Genomic DNA, 26,470 nt, shown 5'->3' with positions numbered 1-26,470 from the left:
GTTAGTAAATGAATTCAGTGACCTACAGCAATGTGAAATTTATTTGCACACCGATGACTATTGGGTAGTTGTGTCCAAGCAGGTCCACGCATGTTATTTCCATAAAAGCAGTCTTAACTGAATGGATAAAAAGACGCAACAGAAAAAACGATAGTAGAAGGGACTTTCAGCACGGTATTTGGCTTTGGAGTTATGCAGTGGGTTAAAAAATTGCGTGCCAAATGGCCAATACATTAATTGTTCTTGTTTTTTCCCCATTATGCTGCTTCTTGAAAATAGTTCATTCTAATTACAGTTTAAGAAGTTGTTCCTCAAGAATATTACTTACCCTGTGTATTAGTAAGGGCTGCTGTAACTAGTGAATTTCTCCATTGTGAGATTACTAAAATCTGTCTAAAGCTCAAAACTATATTTGGCTCTTGAGTAACGGACTGGCTGAAAACTGCATGCAAAATGGTGTTTCTGTTTACAATCAGTTTGTTTCCTATTCATTTGGAAACACCATTATTATCTTCTAATTGCCGCTGCTCTTCATTAGCATCCGTAAATGTCTTGTTACTAAAAGAGATTAGGGTTAGGTTTACTCTAAGCTTAGGTTCAATAACAAGTTGTTAATATAACTTCTTAAAATCCTTACAATCTGATGTTTATTGTACCTAACCCACTAGGGTTACCTTTACTCTATACGATAAGTTCAACCAGTTTATCCTACTTACCACATTTTTATGAGAAATGTATTAAATTTACATTATACATACTACTATTGATTTCAAAGTGAATGCCAGCCTTTTATGCTGTTTTTTTCAGATTGCTATTAAGCATAACTTTTTTAAAATCTTTACATTTCTTTTAAGTAGGTACAATGTTTATGTCTACCTAACCCCTATCTTCCAAGAAATGTTAAACAACTAATCAGCCTCTTAAAAATAAATTATATATTTAATAAATATAAATTATATGAAGAATGATCCAGAGTGACATTTGGCTTTGAGGGCCAACTCCAACTGCCTTACAAGTGTGTTGTTTTGTTATTTTCCCCATAATACTAAACATTTGTTTCTTGTTGGTAATAACAGGCACGGGGTTTGTGGTATACTAATCTTGTCCTCCATGTCTGACAAGTTATTAATCAACATTTTAACAGGAAGTACACTCCCAGTCAAAAGTTTGGACACATCTTCAGGAGGGGTAGTTTGCCTTTATTTTTATTGCTGCCACTGGGAACTCCTTCAAGACTTTTAGAAGACCATTTCAGGTGATTATCTTATGCAGCTCATCAGGAGAGTGCCAAGAATATGCAAAGCAGTAATTAAAGCAAAGAAAGGCTATTTTAAGGAATCTAAAACATAAAAGATATATTGATTTATTCACAAATTGTTTGCTACATAATTTCATATATTTTTGCTTGATGGTTTTGATGTCTTCACTATGTATATTGATAAAAATGTGGCGCACTAGACTCTAATTTTACTTTGTAGGATGAGGAATTTCTAAAATGATTTTAGAATATATATAGGACACATAGTATTTGCACTTTATCAGCAATGTTCGGTGCAATCATTTTAATTCCAGAATAAATAGGACCACAAAGATCCAGCAACCTTTACCCAGAAGCAGACTTGTGTGCAGCCATTCATCATAGTCGAAATACAGAAAGCATTTCTGAATAGTGTAGCTCAATCTATTCTTGTTGCTGAGAAATGACAAAACAAGTCCTATAATAAAATACACATTCAATGTTAAATATTTGGGAAATATTGCTGTTTTCTATTCACTTGTAAGGTACCAGCAGCAATGAAGTAAAGTTTTTGGTTTTTTATATCTTCACATTTTTATTTGTTATACCAGCTGGGAAGAGGCCCTGGGACAGACCCAAAACTTGCTAGAGGAAATACACAGCCTGGCCAACAAAAAAGTCATCACCAAGACAAAAAACGGTCACTCACTCAAATATTACGTTTGACCCCCTTTAGCTTTGATTACGGCACGCATTTGCTCTGGAATATTTTCAATGGGTTTCTGCAATGTCACAAGATTTATTTCCACTCAGTGTTGCTTTAATTTTTCACCAAGATCTTGCATTGATGATGGTAGAGTCTGACCGCTGCACAAAGCCTTCTCCAGCACATCCCAAAGATTCTCAATGGGGCTAAGGACTGGACTCTGTGGTGGCCAATCCATGTGTGAGAATGATGTCTCATGCTCCCTGAACCACTCTTTCACAATTCGAGCCCAATGAATCCTGGCATTGTCATCTTGGAATATACCTGCGCCATCAGGGAAGGAAAAACCCATTGATGGAATAACTTGGTCATTCAGTATGTTCAGGTAGTCAGCTGACCTCATTCTTTGAACACAAACTGTTGCTGAACCCAGACCTGACCAACTGCAGCTACCTCAGATCATAGCACTGCCCCCACAGGCGTGTACAGTAGGCACTAGGTATGATAGGTGCATCACTTCACCTGCCTCTCCTCTTGCCCTGATGAGCCCATCACTCTGGAACAGGGTAAATCTGGACTCATCAGACCATATGACCTTCTTCCATTGCTCCAGAGTCCAATCTTTAAGTTCCCTAGTAAATTGAAGCCTTTTCTTCCAGTTAGCCTCACTGACTAGTGGTGTTCCTAAGGCTACACAGCTGTTAAGCCCCAATCCCATGAGTTCTCTTCGCATTGTATGTGTGGAAATGCTCTTACTTTCACTATTAAACATAGCCGGGAGTTCTACTGTTGTTTTTCTTCACTTTGATTTCACCAAATGTTTAAGTGATCGCCGATCATGATTATTCGGGTCACATTTCTTCCTTGAAGACGATGGGTCCCCACTATCCTTCCAGTTTTTAATAATGCATTGGACAGTTCTTACCCAATTTTGGTAGTTTCTGAAATCTCCTTAAATGTTTTCTCTGCTTGATGCATGCCAATGATTTGACATGGTTGTTTAAGAAATGAGAAGCAACTCCTTGCACCAGTTGGGCTTAAACAAAATTACCCATGCAGTAATTATCCAATGGGAGGCTCGTACTTATTTGCTTAGTTAAATCCAGGTGGCGACTATATTTAGGCCAGGCAGTATAGATATATCCCTTCTAGGCTGGTAACACCTAAGGATCCATGAGAATGAGCAGCAGAAAGTTGCTGGGGAGAGGGATGTCCAGATTTTTCTCTTGGACCTGCTACCTCAGTGACCCAATCTCAGATAACTGATGGATGATTTGGAATAACCTTGCCCTACCCTCAAATTTCAATATCAATTTGTTGCTCAACTTATTAACCACATTTTTATAAGAAATTACATACTGAATTCAAATTATGTGAAGCATTTTTTTACATAAATGTCGGGATAATTGTTGCTAGACTCAGTTTTCTTTTAATAACAAGTATTAGTTATTGTTCATATTACCCTGTCTTCTGTTACAAATGTTGTTTAACTTTTTTTAAGAAATAATTGCCTTGACCTTCAATTATATAAAGTTGTTATTACAGAAATTAAATGTTCCCATTAACTGTAATTCATATTTAGGAATATAGCTAACAGATTTTCTATTGACTAATGCAACTCTGGTTAGAACATTTCAAATCCATTTTCCTGCCTTCAACCTAATCAGGATTGAGGAACTTAAACCAGTTCTTGCTATCAAATCAGGGAGAAGGCAATGTTTAACATAAACAAGCAACATCTTTTTCCACAAAATGTGCCCTCTTTTGCTGAGTAATTATATTCTAGTCACTGATCAAATTAGGCTGCGGTTTGTATAACAACTACCCAACAAAGACGTGTGAGCACACAAAATAAAACACGAAAGTCAAATGAAGTAAGCAGCGTGGGCTGTTGAACCCTCACTTAGCGCAACAGCATTTCCTCTTGTTATATTTTAGCAGAGACAAAAACACTTGGACTGATTGGTTCAGGAATAAATGATCTCTAATTAGTTTAAGTGCTTAAAAGGGAATATTTTAAGAAGAATGCCTGGATAGCTACACAAAGAAAAAAATCCAAAAAAATAGAAGCCTTTTCATTTTCTTTGTCTTCTCAAATGCTAAGCTGCAGAGAGGTTTGGAAAAAGAGATGGAAGGTGGGTTAGTGGTGTTTGTGTGAGATCCATGACTGACTCCTCTTGTAGTTAAATCAATAAACCATGAAGCATGAACACTTAAAAAGGAAAAGTCTGGGATCAGACAGTTTCAAAACATGAAAATCAGATATTGTATAATTCTGTATTTGTTATTCACCTCACATGCACCAGGAATCGGAGAGATAGAAAGGAAATGGTATCTTGGTAGCCTGCTCACTCTCTCAGCAGAACAATTACTTTCTGGAACAATTACCTGATATGAGCATAGAAATCAGTCAGGTGAATAATATTGCACAAGACAGATTTAACACAGAGGCTGCTTTACAAGTTCTACTAAATGGATGAGATGAAAAACCCTACAGAAATAAATCTTAATGTCTCTTTGCTTGTTGACTATGGCATTAAACACACTGTCTATTCTGTTTGTCCTATTTCACATTGTTTTATTCTTTCTTATATGATGCGGCTAATTCTGGACAACAACTTTACAGTTCTACGTGATGTTTGATTTTTCTGTCACAAAAATACAAAATTCTTCTACAGCAGGATTCACCAAATAGGCCGTCACTGGAATCACAGCTGCAAGTCTTCTGGAGTCTGTCAGTTTTGCAAATCTAGAGATATAAATTTGTGCCAATTCTTCTTTGTTAAACTGTTAAAACTCATTCACACTGGATGGAGAGCATCTATGAATATCGATTTTTAAGTCCTGGCACTGATTCTTGATTAGTTTTAGGCTTGGATTTTGGCTGGGGCATTATTGATTTAAACTATTTCACTATAGCTGTATGTTAAGGGTCAGGCCAGCAGACTGCTTTTCCTGGGAACGGGACAAGATGCTCTTAGTTGGGCCCCTACTCACAGCATTCTGTAGCTAGTAGAACATTTCTAATATTTTACATATTGTATAATTTACTAATATGTATCATTTCAAGATAAATGATACTTCATTCTATCTTTTTCTCAAACTTTTCATTTTCTCCCTTACTCTCCTCCTTCCCGAGCTTATCTGCTCCATACTTTTTAGGTTTCCTCCTTAGAACAGTTTCTAGAATAGATCATTTATCAAGATGGTCTCAACTTTTAAATTGAAGAATCAAATGACAGTATGAATCACATATATAGTAAAATCACACTCACAATCCCCAGGTGTTTGGTTTTCATTGTTTGTGTTTTGATCACTTCTGAATTCTCTATTATTGCTGTTTAAGGTCTTGCTGTATTCATCCATCTCTCTGTGTTACGTGTGTTAAGTGCTAGTTAGTTCTTGCCTTATTAGTTCATGACATTGTATTTAATTTCTTATTCTATTACTGTGTCCTATTCCCTGTGTATTTTAGATTATTTCCAATGGTTTGGTATTTGTCTTTCTCCATGGTTAAGTGTTTCCTTGTGTCTTAGTTCAGCTTTGCTGTATTAATTTGTCTCCCTTCCTCAGTCTCCATGCTTACCTTCTTCCTCAACTGCTCCATAAATCCCCTGATTGACATAGGTGTATCCAGTGTCATTCTCCTCACATCCCTCTGTATTTTTGCTCTCTGGTTCTCATTGTTCTGTGCTGAATTCTTCTGTTTGACCTTCCATGTGCCTGTTACTGTCGTGCTCTCATGTCCTGCCCATTTGCTCTTCCTGTGCTCCACATCATGTTGTTCTTCTGCCACCTCTGTATGTTTACTCATTTTTAAATAAACCTTCACTACACTCATCCTAAGTTACCATCTGCCTTTGGGTTCTACACCAAAAACCACACTTTGACAAATGCATAAAAATTATTTTTTTTATTGTTTGTTTCTTTTTTTTTTTGCTTCCTGTGCTAAATGAATTATTCAAACTGCTGCTATGTACAGATAAAAAAAACCACAAAAAAAAACCCCTAAATGTATTTAAAATAAATAGTTAAAATTTCCCCTTGTATAAATGTAAATTTTGGGAATTCAGTTTATTGAATAGTGACACTTGTGGCTTTCCGTACTTGACGCGGTCTAAATCGTGTAACATTGTGTAGATCTGAGCTCCAAATGCCAAGGGCCATACCGTCTATTGGTAGTTGCGTTTCTTCATGTCATTCACTGCCGCTCACGTCCAGCCACAATTCCTTTTTGCGAGGACATGCCTGGTAGTAACGTCAATCTAGAGCAAGTTACAACACCGCACAGCCATTGATATTTATCAGCCTCCAAACCTTTCCTATCGGACCTGTTCTAATTACTTTCATGTTTTATTCAGTACTAAAGAGGATTAATAGACTCAAAGTCAGAAGTTGTGTCAGCGGCTAAAACACATCTTTTTTTTCGGGGTGGTGGGGATGTTGTTCTTCCCCATTACAGCAAGGACAGTTGGGAAGAAAAAAAGCAACTTAACTTAAAAGTATAGGTTTATATTTGTCTTCCCTAACAGGCCCCTTCCCACCATGGCCCCACGACAAATGACCTGGTTGTCCCCCCCCCTTTCAGTGGGCATGTCCTTGACAGAGAATGCCAACCTCCTAAGTCCCTTATGAAGAGTCATCCACTTTGGGGTTACTCCTTCACTCTCCACCTCAACTTGTCCTCACACAGGTTAAGTATTACTGTGCAAAAGCCCATTGTGTTGTGATTGCAACACAGAAACCACATTCTGTGCCAAGTGGAGGTTTATGTAAGGAGCTTAAAAAAATGCAGCTTGGCTAACTCTGCAAAGATTTACTGCCCACGTTTTTCAGCATAATAAGCTTTCTTACTATTGCAGCATTTGAACCATTAGCACGCGATGGCTTTGCATCTGAGCCTGACAGAGACGAACAAAGGCGTCAGATGTCATGACAAATAATGAGCAACCTAAGCTAAGTGCTCCTGGCCAGGACAGAACATCAACAATCAGCAGTCCCTATGGCATACACAAAGTACCTTAGAGCAGCTTCCTTTGCCAGGTACTGCTCAGTTAAAGAAAACATTATATTCCTATAAGAGGATAACTTAAACATGCATTAACTGATGTCCTTCTGAAAGTCTCAGGAGAGCAGCAGGGACAAGCTATTACATCAGCAGAGTCATGACACCAATTATCTTATTATTTACTATTAGTCAAGGTAAACAAATTGCTTCAAGGTGTGATGGGTTTATTTTTGACAAGTAAGGTGGGGGTTTTGCAAAACAAACTCTATAAATTATTTATTAAACAGACCAGTTATTGCTTTCATTTAGATGTTGCAAATCTGTTTTTTTAAAGACCACTGCAGCCAAAACAACCATAATGTGAAGCACTTGTTCCATTTTTAGCACCTAGTGAAAGTATTCATACTCCTTGAGCTTTTTCACAGTTTGTTACATTTTTACAAAGACCCTAAATGTCTTTTTAAACACAAAAAAACATGTCTCTAACAGCTTTACTCAGGAGGTAGGAGGTTCTTGCCCATTCTTTGAAAAACAACTATATCTTAATGAGATTGGATTAAACATTTCTTTGCACATTAGTTTTCTAAATAATGCTGCTGATCATCAAGTGTATTTAGGTTTGTACTTTAAATAGGCAATTCTAACACATTAATATGCTTTGATATAAACCATTCCATAGCAGCTGTGGTTGTATGTTTAAGGCCCATACATACAGGTCCTTCTCAAAATATTAGCATATTGTGATAAAGTTAATTATTTTCCATAATGTCATGATGAAAATTTAACATTCATATATTTTAGATTCATTGCACACTAACTGAAATATTTCAGGTCTTTTATTGTCTTAATGCAGATGATTTTGGCATACAGCTCATGAAAACCCAAAATTCCTATCTCACAAAATTAGCATATCATTAAAAGGGTCTCTAAACGAGCTATGAACCTAATCATCTGAATCAACGAGTTAACTCTAAACATCTGCAAAAGATTCCTGAGGCCTTTAAAACTCACAGCCTGGTTCATCACTCAAAACCCCAATCATGGGTAAGACTACCGACCTGACTGCTGTCCAGAAGGCCACTATTGACACCCTCAAGCAAGAGGGTAAGACACAGAAAGAAATTTCTGAACAAATAGGCTGTTCCCAGAGTGCTGTATCAAGGCACCTCAGTGGGAAGTCTGTGGGAAGGAAAAAGTGTGGCAGAAAACGCTGCACAACGAGAAGAGGTGACCGGACCCTGAGGAAGATTGTGGAGAAGGGCCGATTCCAGACCTTGGGGGACCTGCGGAAGCAGTGGACTGAGTCTGGAGTGGAAACATCCAGAGCCACCGTGCACAGGCGTGTGCAGGAAATGGGCTACAGGTGCCGCATTCCCCAGGTCAAGCCACTTTTGAACCAGAAACAGCGGCAGAAGCGCCTGACCTGGGCTACAGAGAAGCAGCACTGGACTGTTGCTCAGTGGTCCAAAGTACTTTTTTCGGATGAAAGCAAATTCTGCATGTCATTCGGAAATCAAGGTGCCAGAGTCTGGAGGAAGACTGGGGAGAAGGAAATGCCAGAAGTCCAATGTCAAGTACCCACAGTCAGTGATGGTCTGGGGTGCTGTGTCAGCTGCTGGTGTTGGTCCACTGTGTTTTATCAAGGGCAGGGTCAATGCAGCTAGCTATCAGGAGATTTTGGAGCACTTCATGCTTCCATCTGCTGAAAAGCTTTATGGAGATGAAGATTTCATTTTTCAGCACGACCTGGCACCTGCTCACAGTGCCAAAACCACTGGTAAATGGTTTACTGACCATGGTATCACTGTGCTCAATTGGCCTGCCAACTCTCCTGACCTGAACCCCATAGAGAATCTGTGGGATATTGTGAAGAGAACGTTGAGAGACTCAAGACCCAACACTCTGGATGAGCTAAAGGCCGCTATCGAAGCATCCTGGGCCTCCATAAGACCTCAGCAGTGCCACAGGCTGATTGCCTCCATGCCACGCCGCATTGAAGGAGTCATTTCTGCAAAAGGATTCCCGACCATGTATTGAGTGCATAACTGTACATGATTATTTGAAGGTTGACGTTTTTTGTATAAAAAACATTTTTCTTTGATTGGTCGGATGAAATATGCTAATTTTGTGAGATAGGAATTTTGGGTTTTCATGAGCTGTATGCCAAAATCATCCGTATTAAGGTAATAAAAGACCTGAAATATTTCAGTTAGTGTGCAATGAATCTAAAATATATGAATGTTAAATTTTCATCATTACATTATGGAAAATAATAAACTTTATCACAATATGCTAATAATTTGAGAAGGACTTGTACTCTGCAAGAATAGAATGTCAGCATTGTGTTCTTCCAGCTGTGGTTTGGAAGTTCTTGCAGCTTGTTCTGAACTAAAACATGCAGTGGGTGTGTTGCAGTTGAAGCCTCAAAGCCTGATTCTGCCATCTCTAGATTTTACTGTGGGTCTATGATGTGATATAGGCAAAGTTAAATTTTGGTGTCATCAAACCAGACCGTTTCCTTCCACTTGTTTGTCGTATCTCCTGTATTCTTGTGTTCTTGGTTTCTTTCAACAATAGCATTCTTCTTCACTACTCTTTCAGAAAGGTCAGATTTGTGAACTTCATCACCAACAATTTTTCTGTTAACAGGTTCCTTCACATGAGTGGCAGACCTCTGCAGCCCCTCCAAAGTGGCGCTTGTGTTCTTGGCTGCTTCTCTGATTAATGCTCTCCTTGCCTGGGCTTGCCTATATGGACATCTATGTCTTGGTAAGTTTGCAGTAGTGCCATACTCTTCATTTCTGAATGATAGATTAAACAGTGTTTAAAGCTTGGGATATTGCTTTAGAACCTAACCCTGGTGCGTTTTTTGGTCTTCGAAATATTCTATAACAAACCTCTAAAGCCTTCACAAAACAGCTGGATTTATACTAAGAATAAATTACACAAAGGTGGACTCTGTTACCAATCAGTGGACTTCTGAGAGCAATAGATGCACTAGATTTAATTTAGGGGAATCAAATGCACACCACATCACCCTCCATTTTTGATAAAAAAAAAACTATTTAGAAAACCATGTGTCCTTTTCATTTCACAATCATGCATTACTTTGTGTTCAATCACTTAAAATCCCAATAAATGCCCTGCATGTGCATACTTGTGAAAGGCAGTGAAATGGGGATGAACGATCAGTCAAATGAATGACAAATTAGAAGAAAAATCCTGCTGTCTCTCTCGCGAGCAAGAGACAGCCTTCATGTGATATTTAAATGAAAAGAGAAGGGTCAACGTCTTACAACAAAATGAAAACCCCTGGCATAAATGCCTTTCTTCTGAAACATGCTGACAGATTGCTCGGTTGTCACCTTGAGGGTGAATTCAGAGTAAGAAAACTTTAGGAGAAGGACTGCCATGTGTCTTTTCTTGCTATTCAGATACTGTTTAGGACATTTTTCAAACATTTCTTAAAACGTGTCTTCTTCAACTTCAGTATAAGGTAATTGCATCAGACTTTGCTTTCTTTTTCTGGCATAACTGCCCCCAGCTGTTCTGAGGGCCCTGTTTTTGACCTAAAAATTTCTTCTTTTGATCCACCTATACAACTTCAAATCAAGATAGGAATAAATAAGATTTGATCTGATATAAGATATAACACAGAATCTAGACTTGACTCAAAGAATACAGCCATGCAATTGATGAAAAGTTACATTGACTTCCAAAAGGCCACAAAATATACATTTTGAGGATGAAACAGTGTATATTTAGATGTATAAATTGTTTGAATCTAAAAAAATTGTTTTGACTAGAGGGTTACTCCTCCAGTCTTCTAAAGAAGTGAACAAAAGCTGAACTGTGGGTTTCATTAATTCATTAGATTTTTCTTTACCACTGAGTTAACAAAAGTTGACAAAAAATAACTACAAGTTTAAACTGGGAGAAGACTGAAATAAAATGCAGTAAATGTTCAACCAGTGATAAGCATTTTTCACACCCAATCACAAGTTCCACTGTTAGTTCGTGGTCTATCAGAAAGTTTGTACCTCTGGAACTGGTTCTTGCAGTGTTACAAAAGGGGGCCACCCAGACAAATACCCTGGTGACTTTAAAAGGATCCTGTAGTGGAAACAAACCCACACAGGCCCTCTCTCCACATACCCGATCACATTCTGTGCTAAAAATCACAACAATAGAGAAGTTGTTCTTATGTTTTCTCCCAACAGCTGTAATGCTTTTTCATGAATATATTTATTTTAAACTCTAGATTTAAAGATAATGAAGTTACTCAGTCACACAGTACTTTACCAAATAGTTTTTTACTCTTACATGAGTACTCTACCCATCTCTGTTTTGGCAATATTCAGGATGTTCTTTTACATTTTAAAGTAGTTGATACAATATCAGGGGTGTAATTTTGGGTCTAGCATTGGGAGGGTTAAGCTCTCTGCCTAATTGTTTTTTTTTATTGAATCATTCACTTTTGTAAAAGGAGCCAGGCTAATTTTGCGTTCCTGTTTTAGAAATTAATTCAAATGCTTTTACTGTGATTTATGTAACTTTCCTGTTTTCTTTGTATTTACTCTGCAATTTTTCTGTTCCACATCACTTCAGCAATTAATAAAAAGCTTACTTTTACTTCATCTTTTTTCTAACACAGAACCAAATATTTAACATTTTTAGAGCACCTTCATATTCATGAATGCTGCATGGTGGTGTTTCAAAAGCTTCATAATAATTTGACTTGGTTTTAATTTTTTGTTAGTAACTTAAGTGAAGGATGAAGATTAACAGTTTACAACTGATGAAAAAAAACATTTGGCTGAAGCAGATAATGACACATTTTGTGATATTTAGAAACATCTTTCTACTCAGTCTATCTGACTTAAGTTGTTCTTAAACTTAGAGAAACTGTCTACTGTGGCTCAAATAACTGTGCTTCTTTTCTCATCTAAGTAAAGGAGATTTTAAAATTTTACTCTCTCTCCCACATCTGAGGCTCCATTGTCATAATTTCTTACATTTCTAAAAAGAAAACTGGTAAAAAAAACATTGTTTTTCTTAAATTTAATGGAATGGTAACCCCCTAAAAACACATTTATTTATTTTAATTTTGTTGTGAGCTATCCCAACATTTCATTAAAATATGTTCCTCCTTTCATGAACCTTTTGACTAAAGATCAGTTATTTTTCACATCATAATGCAGATCCAGCTCACAGAGAGGGTTCTACTGTTTTCTATCACGTCCAGGCCATCCAACTTTACCTGTAGCTCAGGTGAAAGTCCCTCATCATGACCCTGATGATACTCATTAGTGAACCTCCACCTCATGTCTTGCTGGGTGAATCAGTGATTAGCGCTAGCTTACAATTAGCCCATTCTGAGCCACCTCTCAGGTTGAACACTAACTTGAGTCTGGGTTAAGCCGCTCTCCTTCCACCTGTTCCTGGGCGAACACACCCACCAGGCTCCCACTGTCTGGTTGGCTCTGTGGCTGCTCTGAAATGAGCTGTCTCTCCTATTGTAGCCCTGTTTGATGCACTCAGTGTAACTTTTCGAGTGATTAATGAGGCAGGCCGACGCTTCTGGACTTGTCCAGAATGGACAAATTGCGAGTCCGCCTGAGCCTGTGCACGTAGTTGCGCAGTCGCTGTACTCCGTGTGCACACTTTTTGCCTTTTCCTTTAGACTCGTTGTCAAGTTTGGTAGAGCGGGGAATGATTATATGGAACACAATAGAAATTAATCTTATTGTTTTTAATAAAAATGTGAACTCTGTCATTTTGGGGCTTAATGCATCTTTTGAACAGACATGAACTCCTAAATGTCTTCTTTCATGAGATTCGGGGCTGTTCTGAAAACATCTGGAGCTTCAGCCCCAGAGGTCCAGGTGACAGGTATAACAAAGCACCTGGGTACGACTGTATTTCGAAGCTAGTCTTCATGCGCCGCCATTCAGTGTGTCTGCGTGTACAGGCGTGTGGTGAAAACTAACTTAACAATACATATACACTCACCGGCCACTTTATTAGGTACACCTTGCTAGTACCGGGTTGGACCCCCTTTAACCTTCAGAACCGCCTTAATCCTAAGTGGCATAGAGTCAACAAGGTACTGGAGACATTCCTCAGAGAGGTTGGTCCATATTGACATGATAGCATCACACAGATGCTGCAGGTTTGTCGGCTGCACATCCATGATGCGAATCTCCCGTTCCACCACATCTTAAAGGTGCTCTATTGAATTGAGATCTGGTGACTCTGGAGGCCATTTGAGTACATTGAACTTATTGTCATGTTCAAGGAACCAGTCTGAGATGACTCGTGCTTTATGACATGGCGTATTATTCTGCTGGAAGTAACCATCAGAAGATGGGTACACTGTGGTCATAAAGGGATGGACATGGTCAGCAACAATACTCGGGTAGGCTGTGGCGTTGACACGATGCTCAATTGGTACTAAGGGGCCCAAAGTGTGCCAAGCAAATATCCCCCACACTATTACACCACCACCACCAACCATGCTTTCATGTTGTTGACGCCAAATTCTGACCCTACCATCTGAATGTCGCAGCAGAAATCGAGACTCATCAGACCAGGAAACATTTTTCTAATCTTCTATTGTCCAATTTTGGTGAGCCTGTGCGAATCGTAGCCTCAGTTTCCTGTTCTTAGCTGACAGGAGTGGCACCGGGTGTAGTCTTCTGCTGCTGTAGCCCATCCGCCTCAAGGTTCGACGTGTTGTGAGTTCAGAGATGCTCTTCTGCATGCCGTGGTTGTAACGAGTGATTATTTGAGTTACTGTTGCCTTTCTATCAGCTCGAACCAGTCTGGCAATTCTCGTCTGACCTCTGGCATCAACAAGGCATTTGCGCCCACAGAACTGCCGCTCACTGGATATTTTCTCTTTTTCGGACCATTCTCTGTAAATCCTAGATATGGTAGTGCATGAAAGTCCTAGTAGATCAACAGTTTCTGACCAGCCCATTTGGCATCAATAACCATTCCACGTTCAAAGTCACTTAAATCACCTTTCTTCCCCATTCTGATGCTCGGTTTGAACTTCAGCAGATCGTCTTGACCATGTCTACATGCCTAAATGCATTGAGATGCTGTCATGTGATTTGCTGATTGGAAATTTGCGTGAATGAGCAGTTGGACAGGTGTAGCTAATAAAGTGGCCGGTGAGTGTATATTTACCTCATTTTGATTTTCGCTATATTTACAAGGTGGTGTTGTCGACTAACAATGGAAAATCGTTGTCTGTCTGCTTTTTTTTGAGAGTACAACCACTCTCACCAGTGACTGATTCAAAAGTACAGCAAACAGTGAATGCTTACTGGAGAAAGCGGGTTGGGTGATGCCAAGTTTTTGGGAAGAGGAAGGGGGGTTACATTACTAGATGGTGTTATTTTGCTGGCAAATGAAAACAAAAGAAAATCAACACGTTATTTATGCGTTATTTGTAGATCGCAGTGATATTATATTGGGGGGGGGTCATATTGACTTGATCAGATTTTTTGGGGGGGGTCATAACCCCCCTAACCACTGTAAATTACGCTCATGTACAGTATCAACAATATCAGCACCTGCTAGAAGAGCACAGATCTTACTGGTTTGGATTGAAAACCCACAGACGTAGACACATTTTTGTGTTTTGTTTTTCACAGAGGAAATTAATATCTGTTTAAAAACATTTTAATAGTATTGTATATGGGAGCCACAGTCTTTGCAGCATTTCTTCACAAGCATAAATGCTTAATAGGACTGTTTTACCAGATATCTGAGACCTCACAGGCAAAGTGATGAAAAACGTCTAGAAACCTTCCATATTTCTGAAATAGTATGAATTGGAAATGTTGCAATAGAAATGATGGAAACAAACTGGAAATTGGTGGTTATTTATTAAACTGTATCATACATAACTGGAACAATTTTGTTTTTCACATGCACAAACATGTGATATTTGCAAGATAAACATTACCACCATGCATTTAACCAATAATATAATCTAAACTTATTTTGATTCATGCAGTCGACTGGCTCAAATGTGTGGCTTGAATAGTCTTTTGCTCAGAACTCAAAACATTTGACCTCAGTTGTCCATGGTTGTAGAAGAAAATCTTTGGATTTGGTGGGGGAATGAATAATGCATGTAGGGGGCATTGCTTAAATAACCCTGCAGTAAGTAGTGTGCTTTGTGCATGTGACTGAGGAATAGCACAGACACATTTAATTGTACTTGCATGAAATCTGGTTGTTTAGTTAAGATTAGCATTATTATTTTTTCTTCCAGGTTATTCCCATAAATTTCTATTACTTCACATAAATTCCAGTTGATTCCCATTAAAAGTTTCAAACTTTTAATGGGAAATGCTGGAAATGTTGTAAGCCTAAATATTCATAACTGAATCATTGGGTGTTGTCGATAGGGGCACAGTAATATAAACTACCACTGAGTCCAAAATGGTTTGGATAAAGTTGTTCAGTTAGCAGGCAGAGTAAGGTAGCAGTACAGATGAAGAGTGAGAAGTTGGCTGAGCTTTTGATAGGATAGCTTATTGGAATACAAATAAAGCTTTAAAACTGTCTACATGCCTCAAAGTAACATTTATCTTTTAAATCTATCAGCTGTCGATTTTACGTCGTGCTAGGCATCAGCAGGTTCTTGCTGCCATATACAGGTCCTTCTCAAAATATTAGCATATTGTGATAAAGTTCATTATTTTCCATAATGTAATGATGAAAATTTAACATTCATATATTTTAGATTCATTGCACACTAACTGAAATATTTCAGGTCTTTGATTGTCTTAATACGGATGATTGTGGCATACAGCTCATGAAAACCCAAAATTCCTATCTCACAGAATTAGCATATTTCATCCGACCAATAAAAGAAAAGTGTTTTTAATACAAAAAATATCAACCTTCAAATAATCATATACAGTTATGCACTCAATACTTGGTCGGGAATCCTTTTGCAGAAATGACTGCTTCAATGCGGCGTGGCATGGAGGCAATCAGCCTGTGGCACTGCTGAGGTCTTATGGAGGCCCAGGATGCTTCGATAGCAGCCTTTAGCTCATCCAGAGTGTTGGGTCTTGAGTCTCTCAACGTTCTCTTCACAATATCCCACAGATTCTCTATGGGGTTCAGGTCAGAAGAGTTGGCAGGCCAATTAAGCACAGTGATAAAATGGTCAGTAAACCATTTACCAGTGGTTTTGGCACTGTGAGCAGGTGCCAGGTCGTGCTGAAAAATGAAATCTTCATCTCCATAAAGCTTTTCAGCAGATGGAAGCATGAAGTGCTCCAAAATCTCCTGATAGCTAGCTGCATTGACCCTGCCCATGATAAAACACAGTGGACCAACACCAGCAGCTGACAAGGCAGCCCAGACCATCACTGACTGTGGGTACTTGACACTGGACTTCTGGCATTTTGGCATTTCCTTCTCCCCAGTCTTCCTCCAGACTCTGGCACCTTGATTTCCGAATGACATGCAGAATTTGCTTTCATCTGAAAAAAGTTCTTTGGACCACTGAGCAACAGTCCAGTGCTGCTTCTCTGTAGCCCAGGTCAGGCGCTTCTGCCGCTGTTTCTGGTTCAAAAGTGGCTTGACCTGGGGAATGCAGCACCTGTAGCCCATTTCCTGCACACGCCTGTGCACGGTGGCTCTGGATGTTTCTACTCCAGACTCAGTCCACTGCTTCCGCAGGTCCCCCAAGGTCTGGAATCGGCCCTTCTCCAGAATCTTCCTCAGGGTCCGGTCACCTCTTCTCGTTGTGCAGCGTTTTCTGCCACACTTTTTCCTTCCCACAGACTTCCCACTGAGGTGCCTTGATACAGCACTCTGGGAACAGCCTATTCGTTCAGAAATTTCTTTCTGTGTCTTACCCTCTTGCTTGAGGGTGTCAATAGTGGCCTTCTGGACAGCAGTCAGGTCGGCAGTCTTACCCATGATTGGGGTTTTGAGTGATGAACCAGGCTGGGAGTTTTAAAGGCCTCAGGAATCTTTTGCAGGTGTTTAGAGTTAACTCGTTGATTCAGATGATTAGGTTCATAGCTCGTTTAGAGACCCTTTTAATGATATGCTAATTTTGTGAGATAGGAATTTTGGGTTTTCATGAGCTGTATGCCAAAATTATCCGTATTAAGACAATAAAAGACCTGAAATATTTCAGTTAGTGTGCAATGAATCTAAAATATATGAATGTTAAATTTTGATCATTACATTATGGAAAATAATGAACTTTATCACAATATGCTAATATTTTGAGAAGGACCTGTAATTATGCCTGAAATAAAAAGGGCACTTGGGTTGTGGCACTACAGCACAACACAGCTGGTATAATGGACAGTGAGGAATCCATTTGTTATCCTCTGTTCTTTCCTAATTCCTCCTTTCAACCTCACTCCACTTTGTATTTTTCATTCCTCCATCTCAGCCCATTTTAGCCTTTAGTATTTAAGCCATTGTCGTTTGTCTCCTTTGTTGCCACCCTTTGTTATTCCTTCCTGTCCTTGAGTGAAAAGAAAGACTGGGTCGCATAAGCCTCAAAAAGAATCCCATAATAGGAACTAGGAAGCACGAGGGGGGCATTACCAGCTATCCACACAATGTGAATTCAACCAAATTGGAGAACGTAACTGTTCTCTCAGCAGTGAAACCCTTATCAGGCAGCTGGGTGTTGGCAGGTGGTTTAAAAATATTTTGGGTGGCCATTTGGTTCAGTAAGGCCTGTTCAAACCAGATCTGAGTGCAGCACCAATGCCTGCAGAAACTCTGCTTCTGGCAGTTTGGCTACACAGTAGCCCAAAGAAACTGAAGACCTCGGAGCCAGTAGGTGTGTTGATCTGCCTTCAAAAATGTGTGTGTGTGCTTGAGGACCAATTCAGTAATTGGTCCTTGAGGCTTTTACTTGGCACCATTGACTTGCCATCTCCCTGACATTTCTGGCTTTATTTTATTTTCTTCTGGCCTGATACGCTACTTAAACATCATTACTAATAAGTCTGCTAAATGTTCCAAATACCATAAAAGAGGTAGACAGAAATAAAAGGTGTGCATTTTTTTGCATTAATTAGAAGTCAGACTTTTGTTAAAGGTATGCAATCTATTTCCATGCACATCACAAAGGGAGCAAATGTTCATTTCTTTTGCCTTCATTATGGATGAGTTCTGTACAACCTGGCTCTTATTAAAAACAACAGGGGGTTCCGCTCTGTGCCTCTAACGTCTATGTTTTTAAACATGTGCTAATTAATTTAAGACGCCCTGATTAAAATAATAGAATTGCCAGTGAAGACTTTGTTTTTAGCTTATACATATTCAACACAGCTATTAGAAACAGTATGTACAACAGTGTATTTAATCATTAAATACTTTTAGGTGACTCTAAGATGGTCTGGAGCTTAAGCATGTGGATCTTTTAAATGGCGTGTAATGTCACTAAATTCTAAAGTATTGTACTCCTACATTTTATTCCTTCATATCTATAGCCCTTGACCTTTTTGCATGAGTTTTTCTTTAGCCTGTTCGTTCTTGCAAAGCAGCTCAAGCTCAGTCCAATGGAAAGCATCTGTGAAAATCAGTTTTCAAGTCTTCTCATGTATTCACTGCTGGACTTTGACTAGGCAATTCCAACACATGAATATACTTTAACTCCTGCTGTTTTGGGTGATCTGTTAAAAGGTGATCCTCTGACTCAGTTTTAAGTCTTTTGCAGGCTCTAACAGCTTCCCTGTCCCTGCTCAAAAGTATTACCACATTCTGCTGCCACCGTTTTTGGAAAGTTTGTTCAGGCTGGAGTGCAGTTCCAGCATTTTTAATCAGTATTCTGAGAATAACTTATACATAGACAAACTTATTTTACTAATTTGGGGACTTCCGAAGGTATTAATCAGGTGTGTAAATACAACTGCATGTCACACTCTTCAGGTTTTTACTTTTGAAAAGATTTGAAAATCATGTATCACCTTCCTCCAGTTTACAGTTATTTGGTACTTTCTGTTGGCCATCACATAAAATACATATAAAATAAATTTATTTGTAAAATGTGAAAATGGGTGTAAATTCTTTGCAAAGCGTTAGGTGATCGGACACCTTTAAAATCCACTACTGAAGGTGTGTAATGTAGCTGTGAAAATTACTGCTTGCACATGATTGCCAAAGTATGACCTTGCCTGCTTAATGAAGCATCTGTCTGGTGTCTATCCAAAGTGTCAATGAGCAACAGACAGGGTGAGCTTGGGATACATTCCTGGTACATCCCTGAAAAGTGTAGTTTACTTTGTGAGCAGACAGAGAGGATAGACATGAATTAAAACTTTGCTGGATGTTCTACTCCAAATTTGTTCTGCATTGATACTGACAGTGGTACAGTACCTTGTCTTCACCATGATAATGTCACACTGTACCAGTGCTGACAAGCCAGATGTTACTGGAAAAATTAACGACTTCAGAACACAGATGTCTCTTTGAGTACTAAAGGACTTCCGATTTTGTTAGTTGCAACTGTCTATGAAAATTCAAATAAAAAGAAAGCATTTGCTTTTGTTTAACACCTTGTCACTTGGAAACTATTTCTCCATGAACCTTGCATAAAACATCAGTGGTTTTCGGAGGGTAATTGAACGCAGATATAGGTTTAAGGAGTTTGTACCAGTCTGAGAGTAAAGCATTTCAAGAATAATCTGATAGTTCCATCAGCTCAAATCTTGCAAACCTTGCTGAACCTGTAAATCTGCTGCTGTGTGATGAGTTGAGCAACAAAGTTTTCTCAGGGGAACCCCTTTTACACATTTTTGACACCCTGGTGAAGTTGTTTAAGAAAGTATTAAATAAATAAACCTTTTATTGCAGCAGCAAAAAATATTTAAAAAATATCCAACATTTCATTTGAGAACATTCAGTGGTAACAAAATCCAGTGGTTTGTTCATTTTTAAGAAAATCACCACTGCCAAATTTATTGCTAATGTAGCAAACTCTGAAATAAATGTGATGGAAGGATTTGTTTAATTTATACTGTAGTGTTGAACAGAGTGTCCAGGAGCTTACATTTAGAAATCTACAACTTCATGTTTTCTAGGAGTATAAATAAAATAACACAGGCCAGTGTTTTGTTTAACCACTAGCCAGTTGGCTGGATCAGCAACAATTTTACCTTGCAACCACAAATGTTATCTACATGTCAACAGGAAAATGACTTTTCTGTTCTACCTTCAGAAACATGGAAATACACAAATGGATTCTTATTTGAAACGGTGTGCCTTAAGAGTTTTTTTTTTTTTTTTTTTGCAACATTCCAGGTTGATTTGGCATCAAAGAAATGATAAATATGTAGGAAAGCACTTCATACCTACTGTTTAGTATGGTAAAGGATCTGTGATGCTGTGGACCTTTCTGTCTCCCAAAATCTCTGGAAACCTTAAGTTGATTGAATCATAAACACTTTAAAATACTAGGAGGTCTTAAATAAAAATCTGGTGAACAGTTAGAGGACTAGAACTTAGTCATCAGTGGTCCTTAGACCAGGATAACTTGTCGTCACTCTTTAAAATTGAAAAGAAAAGAGGACACCAGTCAAGTCAGGAAATAACTACAAGAAAAAATTCTCCAGGTCTAAAGTTAGAGCAATAACTAAAACATTTAAAACAACTGGAACTGTGAAAAACAAGGTTGAACCAAGGATCCAAGTATACCTGTCACCATTCAGATGGATGGTAAGGAAGGTGAAGAAAAAACTCCATGTTTCACAGTCAGAGAACTGCAACACACTGTTTTTAGGGTCTCTATAACAACAAATAGATGCCATCTACATGACAACCATTTGTTTGATAGACATATCTGATGAAAAAAGCATTTTCTTTTATCCTAATTGCTGCTGTGACTTTTGCTGGAACCATATAGTTTGGTCAGATGATGGACTTCAATTGCTCTTAGAAAAAAGGGATGAATATGTGGCAAAGAACCTTATCCTCACTGTAAAGTACAGAGAGGTTTTCAAATGCTGTAGGCCTTGGAAAACTTGTTGGAGTAAATGGCATAATAAACTCTTTGAAATGCCAGGACATTTTAAATAAAATTGTGATGAACTCTACTTGAAACCTGAAAAGGGATAGTGATTGGGTGTTTAAACAAGATAATGGTCCAAACGATATTTCAAAATCATCACATAAATGGTTCACAAAAAAATCTACTTTCTTCTAATGACAATTGTGTTCTGAGAGCTAGATCAAGTAGAAGTCAAAGCTATATTTACAGTGTAATCGTTTTCATGGTGGAAAAGAGTTGGATGTGAGTCTTGAGGTGGCATCTGTGATGGTTCCCAAAGATGATACTGGATGGTTACATCAAAACTAGAAAAAAAAGACATTAAAAGGTTTGTAATGAAAGCTTTTTTAGTGTGTCAATATTTTTGGTTTTTCTTCCTACAGGCTTTGGGAAACAATTAAACGTTCATGTTTTTTTGTTTTTCATTTATAATTTCAATGTGGTTTTGAGAAGACTCTGAAGATAGCTCGGTGCAACAAGCTGTCCAATATTTGTGCTGATTTCTACTTGCTGTGACACTGTAAGGTAGAAACATGTAATATGTTGTTAATTTGAGTTGAGGCCTTTGGTGGTGAACATATTTTTTTACCTGGTAAATTTAAGCATCCTTTGTCACTTCCAAAGTTATTCTTATTTGCCACCCATTTTAGGAGCTCATTTGTATCAAGGGCCTTTCTTTCTAGAGCCTTCCACATTTGCTCAAAGGGCATATTATGTTGTCAGCTCAAACCAAGGTGCCCTGGTCTTCACTTATCTGCCTGACAGGCTGGTAGCTAAAAGCTCTCTTTGCTTACAGCGAGCTAGAACACACAGAACCTGCGGTTGGAACTCTGAGTGCTCATCACAGACTGACAGCAGCCCGTCCCCCAAGCTTTACCGTAGTTGACAGCAATCTAACACCTAAAATATGCTTTGACCTTAATCATCCTCTTTGTTATGCATTGCTGTTTTTTAAATGATAAACATGAAATGTGCACTGCTTTCCCTAATGTCGTGAAGTTGAGCTCCATTTAGAAATAAATTAAAACTGTAGGGACAAACATTGGCTTCCTAATGTTGAAAAAAGTTCTAACATTTACCTTAAAAGGTAAGTGTTTGGTGACTGCTGAGTTTTCATGCATGTGTGTTTAAATCTAGACATGGTTTGGGCTGTTGCTCACACAGTTAAAACCAAATACTTCCATGCACTATGAAAAGAAACATAACCCTTTCCTCCCTCAATGACTGACATGTAATCAGACAAAGCTTTTCTTGTTTTAGGTCAGTTAGGTTTTCCAAAATTATTTCTGCGTGCTAAATATCAGAATAATAGATACATTTTTGAGAAACTATTTTTATTTTTATTTTTTTAAGTTTGTAAACTTCTGTATTTGAAAAACACTAAGATTACTATGTCTTTAAAACATTTGAGATCACTGGAGACCCAACTGTGGATGTATTAGAAGGCACGTCTCAAACATACTGTTTCGTACTCTACAAGTGTTGTTCATCCTTAGGCAGAATTTTCAGATGCCCAAATATGGAGAAATGTTCTATGTTATAATAAAACTTATAGTGTTGATGTTTTTGGTTGCATTGACCATTGCTAAATTTAGATGAAAGGGGGATTGCAAGCCTAAAAACAAACGTCCTTGTCTGAAAGTACGGGGATGGTTGCATCATGTCGTTTTTTTTTTTTTTTGTTTGTTTGTTTGTTTTGATTTGTTTTTGATTCAGACATTGAAAACATTTGACCCAAGTCAGTACTGCATGCATAAAAAGGGCACAGGTTTTGTGTCTCCTGATATTGATAATTTATGCTTCTCCACTCTCTTTATACCTGACTTTAAGGGCTTTCTCTTCACTTTAAATGTAACAAAGCAAACTGCAGGCTTGTTGCCCAGTTGCCCAATCATCTAAACTGGACCTGGTCTTTGTTGTTGTTGTGTGAGAATTAGATACAGGCAGTGACTGACAGTTTGCCTCCAGAGCAGTCACAGAATAATTGAGTTTGCAGTTTGCAATGCATTCACATCTATTTTTGCTTTTTGAGCATCACAGAGGTGACTATAGCTGATATAACAGCACAGATATTTAAAGACTTTTTGGGGAGCTTTTTGAAGAGAGTCAGGGTTTTATTAAGGAGGAACACAAACCTTGATTACAGTCTTAATGGACAATTCTCTGTACAACTTCACAATTTGTTTCTGACAACTAAAACAAAACAAAAGGTGAAAGAAAGCTGCTTTGAGAGACTGGCCACAATACAATACAGTATGTGTTGGCAAAATGAGAGATATAAGCAGATGTAAATAAGCTGGAAAAGGTTAGATTGCACATAGTGGACAAACCATCAATATGCTAACTGACCCATAATGTCATTATCTATATAATATGATATACTTTATTTCATAAAACAATGATAGTTGAACAAGAATTATGTACAATAGATGACGTAGTTCAGTTTTAAGTGTGTTTTATGTATGACACAGTCTCAAGTATTTTAAGAGATGTGAAGACTTTTGCAAGGCACTGTAAAACGAGAGCTGCTGGACACATAGGTATTTTGCAGTGTTGGCAGAGGGTGGACAGAAGGACTGGCTGATTTATGTGGCTCATATTCCTCCAATAGAATCCTCATTAATTTAGCATTTTCTTCTGGCAGATGAGTGCTTTTGTTGAAGAATACACTGTTGATTGTCATTTTATGCATTTATTTACTCTGCTGCCAGTTTGAGCAATAGGAGGGTGTTTACAGTGACTATCTGCCAATAAAAAAAGAACACATCCAGGCTTACAATAAGAATAGCTCATACTGAAGACCCTTATGGTGTGTATACACAGCGAAACAGTTTCCAAGGCGACATTATCACCCATTACCCATCAGTGGAAGCAACAAAATCCAGGCGCTGCTATCTGTTCTTGTTGTTTTCTCAGAGATGAAGGTGACTGACAGTGTGGGTGGAAGGGAGTAGTTATTGATCAACACAAGCCCAAGCCTGTCCCCTTACTCGTTCTCTGATGGCAATCCTACAGGGCTTCCACAGAGCTCAGCAGTGGGACTATCTTGTTCTGATGTGAAATGTCTGTAGGACGTGAAGGACCATGCAGCACTAAGAAAATAAGAGCCAACTCAACAACATTATTAATTTTTAGACTGGTCTTTCCTCAGTTTATCAGTTTTAGGTCCTTACAAAGCGGCTGTACATTCAGTTATTCAGTCTCCTGTTCCTTGCTCCACTTATAATCAGTCCAGTATTTAGGCTCTTTGTTTTCAGTCTCTCCTTGCTGGACCTTTCTGTCAGACTCTATGTAAACTCTTTTCCTGGTTGTTGCCCAATGTGATAACTCTAGGTTTTGTTTGCCCTTTCTTTACATGACATCCACATATGATTTTGCCTTTCTCCTGTCTGCATTTTGGGCCTCCAAAATCACAAATCCTGACAATAAATAATGAAAGTCTGTTCTTCATCACCAGACACCCAGTTTTGTCTCTTTTTGTAGATGAGAGAAAAGTGTAATACTCTTTTTTTCAGCCAGCTGACCAGTAATATGCATGTTGGAGAGGGGCAACACTGGATTATTAGCAAATGTTTAAAATCTTCATATATTCTGGTACAGAACATCGACAATAAAGATAGCAATATTTTCTCAACGAATATATTTTTTAAGAAGTGCAAGTCATGCCACTAGACCTCACCAGGGGGCGCATTATGCCCTTTGCCACCCAGTGCTTGAATATTAACAACTAGTAGGTCTTCCAGCATGCCAGCTGTTTTTTTAGTCAATCTCATATAAGTCAAACAGGCACTTCATATTAGGTGAAAATTCTACACATAATAAGTTGTCCTTTCTATGGCCCTTGGACATCCCAACTAAGCCTCGTGCAAACCTTAGATTTCTTTGGGACTTAGCTGATACCAGGTCATTGGCTGTTGTCCATTTATAGATTAATATTATTTTAAGTGTTCCAAAGCTCAGTGTAAGCAGGAATGGGCTTTACCAAGGTTGGTTTATCTGTTGGGGGACCATGTTCAAAAACATTAGTCTCACTTGAGGAAAAATGCTTACACTATAATATTAACCTGCCGACTATAGTTGTGTGGTCCTGGGGTTGGTACGTACAAATGTATGAGATACAAATACACAATAAGACTCAGCTTCACCTTTTAGTGACACCTTCCTGAAGGGTTTTTTACCTAATGGTAGTTGAGCTAAATGTAAAAAGAGGAAGGCTGGAGTGGAAAATGAGGAGCGTGACAGGGTGCTTGGTTTTTTGTGTTCTCCAAGTCAAATTCTTTTAATCTAAGCCATTCTAAGCCATTCAGTGATGTGCCAAGCAAGTGCGTAGGCCTTTTTTGTTTGTTCATTCACTAATGTTCTCTAAAAAACCTCTGAAGCCTTCACATAACAGTGGGACTTAAATTGTACCTTCTTGTTTACTAATTAGGTGTCTTCTGAAGGATATAAGGGGAAATGGGTGCTTGATATAAATGCACACTCAGCTTTCATAATTTATTTTTTAATACAAATCATTTTCTTTCCTCTTCATAATTATGCACTACTTTGTGTTGGTATAATACAAAAATGGGAAGCCACTGTGTAACACTTAAGTCCTAAATTTCCCCCACCACCCCTTCACTCCTCTCCACCCCTCGGCGCTCAGTGTAAGAGTAGTGCAACCCATACAAAGATGGCCTTCCTCTGTTAGGAGAGATATATGAGATGGAAGGTACAAAGCCAAGGCTGTTAATAAAAATCATCTATTTTTGTCAAATCTGGCCAGGGGAAAATTTGCAGCAGTATCAGCGGACAGCCTTTTTTTTCCCTCCACTTCTTTATCTCACCCTACATCCATCTCATCCTCTTTCTATCTCCCTCTCCATCAGAGTAGCAGCATGCATTAAACACGGAGAGAAAAAGAACGTCACCTGAACCGGCATTGATACGTCCTCAATCATTGTCTCTTTCTGAAGGCTGACCTCTTTGCTGTATATTTTGGAGCTATCAAGTGGTGCTGAAAGTCACACTTATCACAAGGTAAGGGATGGCGACCAGACTTCCATTCATTTTATGATTTCACCCCGATGGGAATGTGTAGTTGTGATTGAATTCTTCTACTCCTACGTACAACAGCCAACAGTAGGAAATGTTACTCCACTGTCCAAACTGTGGCATGCACTTCTCTAACCAGGATATTGCTCCCTCATTGTCATTACTTGGCTATATGAAGAAAGATATTGGAACAGTGGCGCAGCTTAACCCACACTTCAAATAATGCTCTGCTGATGTTGATGGCTTCTGAATCACTCCCTGTAAATGTAGAGTATTTTGCAGTGAGGATACAGAAGGGTAAATATGATAAGAGAATGCATAAACACATCAGTCATACTGGTGCTGTGGGGGTTGCTGATACGCTCCTGTAGGTGGAATTGTCATGCCTTGGGATGATGGTGCGACTCCTTTCCAGGAGAGCATGAAATGGGA

At 38.6% G+C, this 26,470-nt stretch overlaps 1 long non-coding RNA gene across 1 annotated transcript in view; it reads left to right on the top strand.

Moving 5' to 3' along the window:
• Window positions 1-26,067, top strand: part of LOC124883233 — a 115,019-nt gene extending 88,952 nt beyond the window's left edge. Inside the window, exons 3-4 of the long non-coding RNA XR_007042122.1 lie at window positions 9,601-9,720; window positions 25,873-26,067. This is a non-coding gene — a long non-coding RNA (uncharacterized LOC124883233). The remainder of the gene's footprint in view (window positions 1-9,600; window positions 9,721-25,872) is intronic.
• The last annotated feature ends 403 nt before the right edge of the window (window positions 26,068-26,470 follow it).

The sequence above is a fragment of the Girardinichthys multiradiatus genome, chromosome 17 (assembly GCF_021462225.1).
Source record: "Girardinichthys multiradiatus isolate DD_20200921_A chromosome 17, DD_fGirMul_XY1, whole genome shotgun sequence".
Lineage (NCBI taxonomy): Eukaryota > Metazoa > Chordata > Actinopteri > Cyprinodontiformes > Goodeidae > Girardinichthys > Girardinichthys multiradiatus.
Note: the sequence above shows the minus strand (reverse complement) of the source record. Positions and strands in the feature narration are given on the sequence as shown.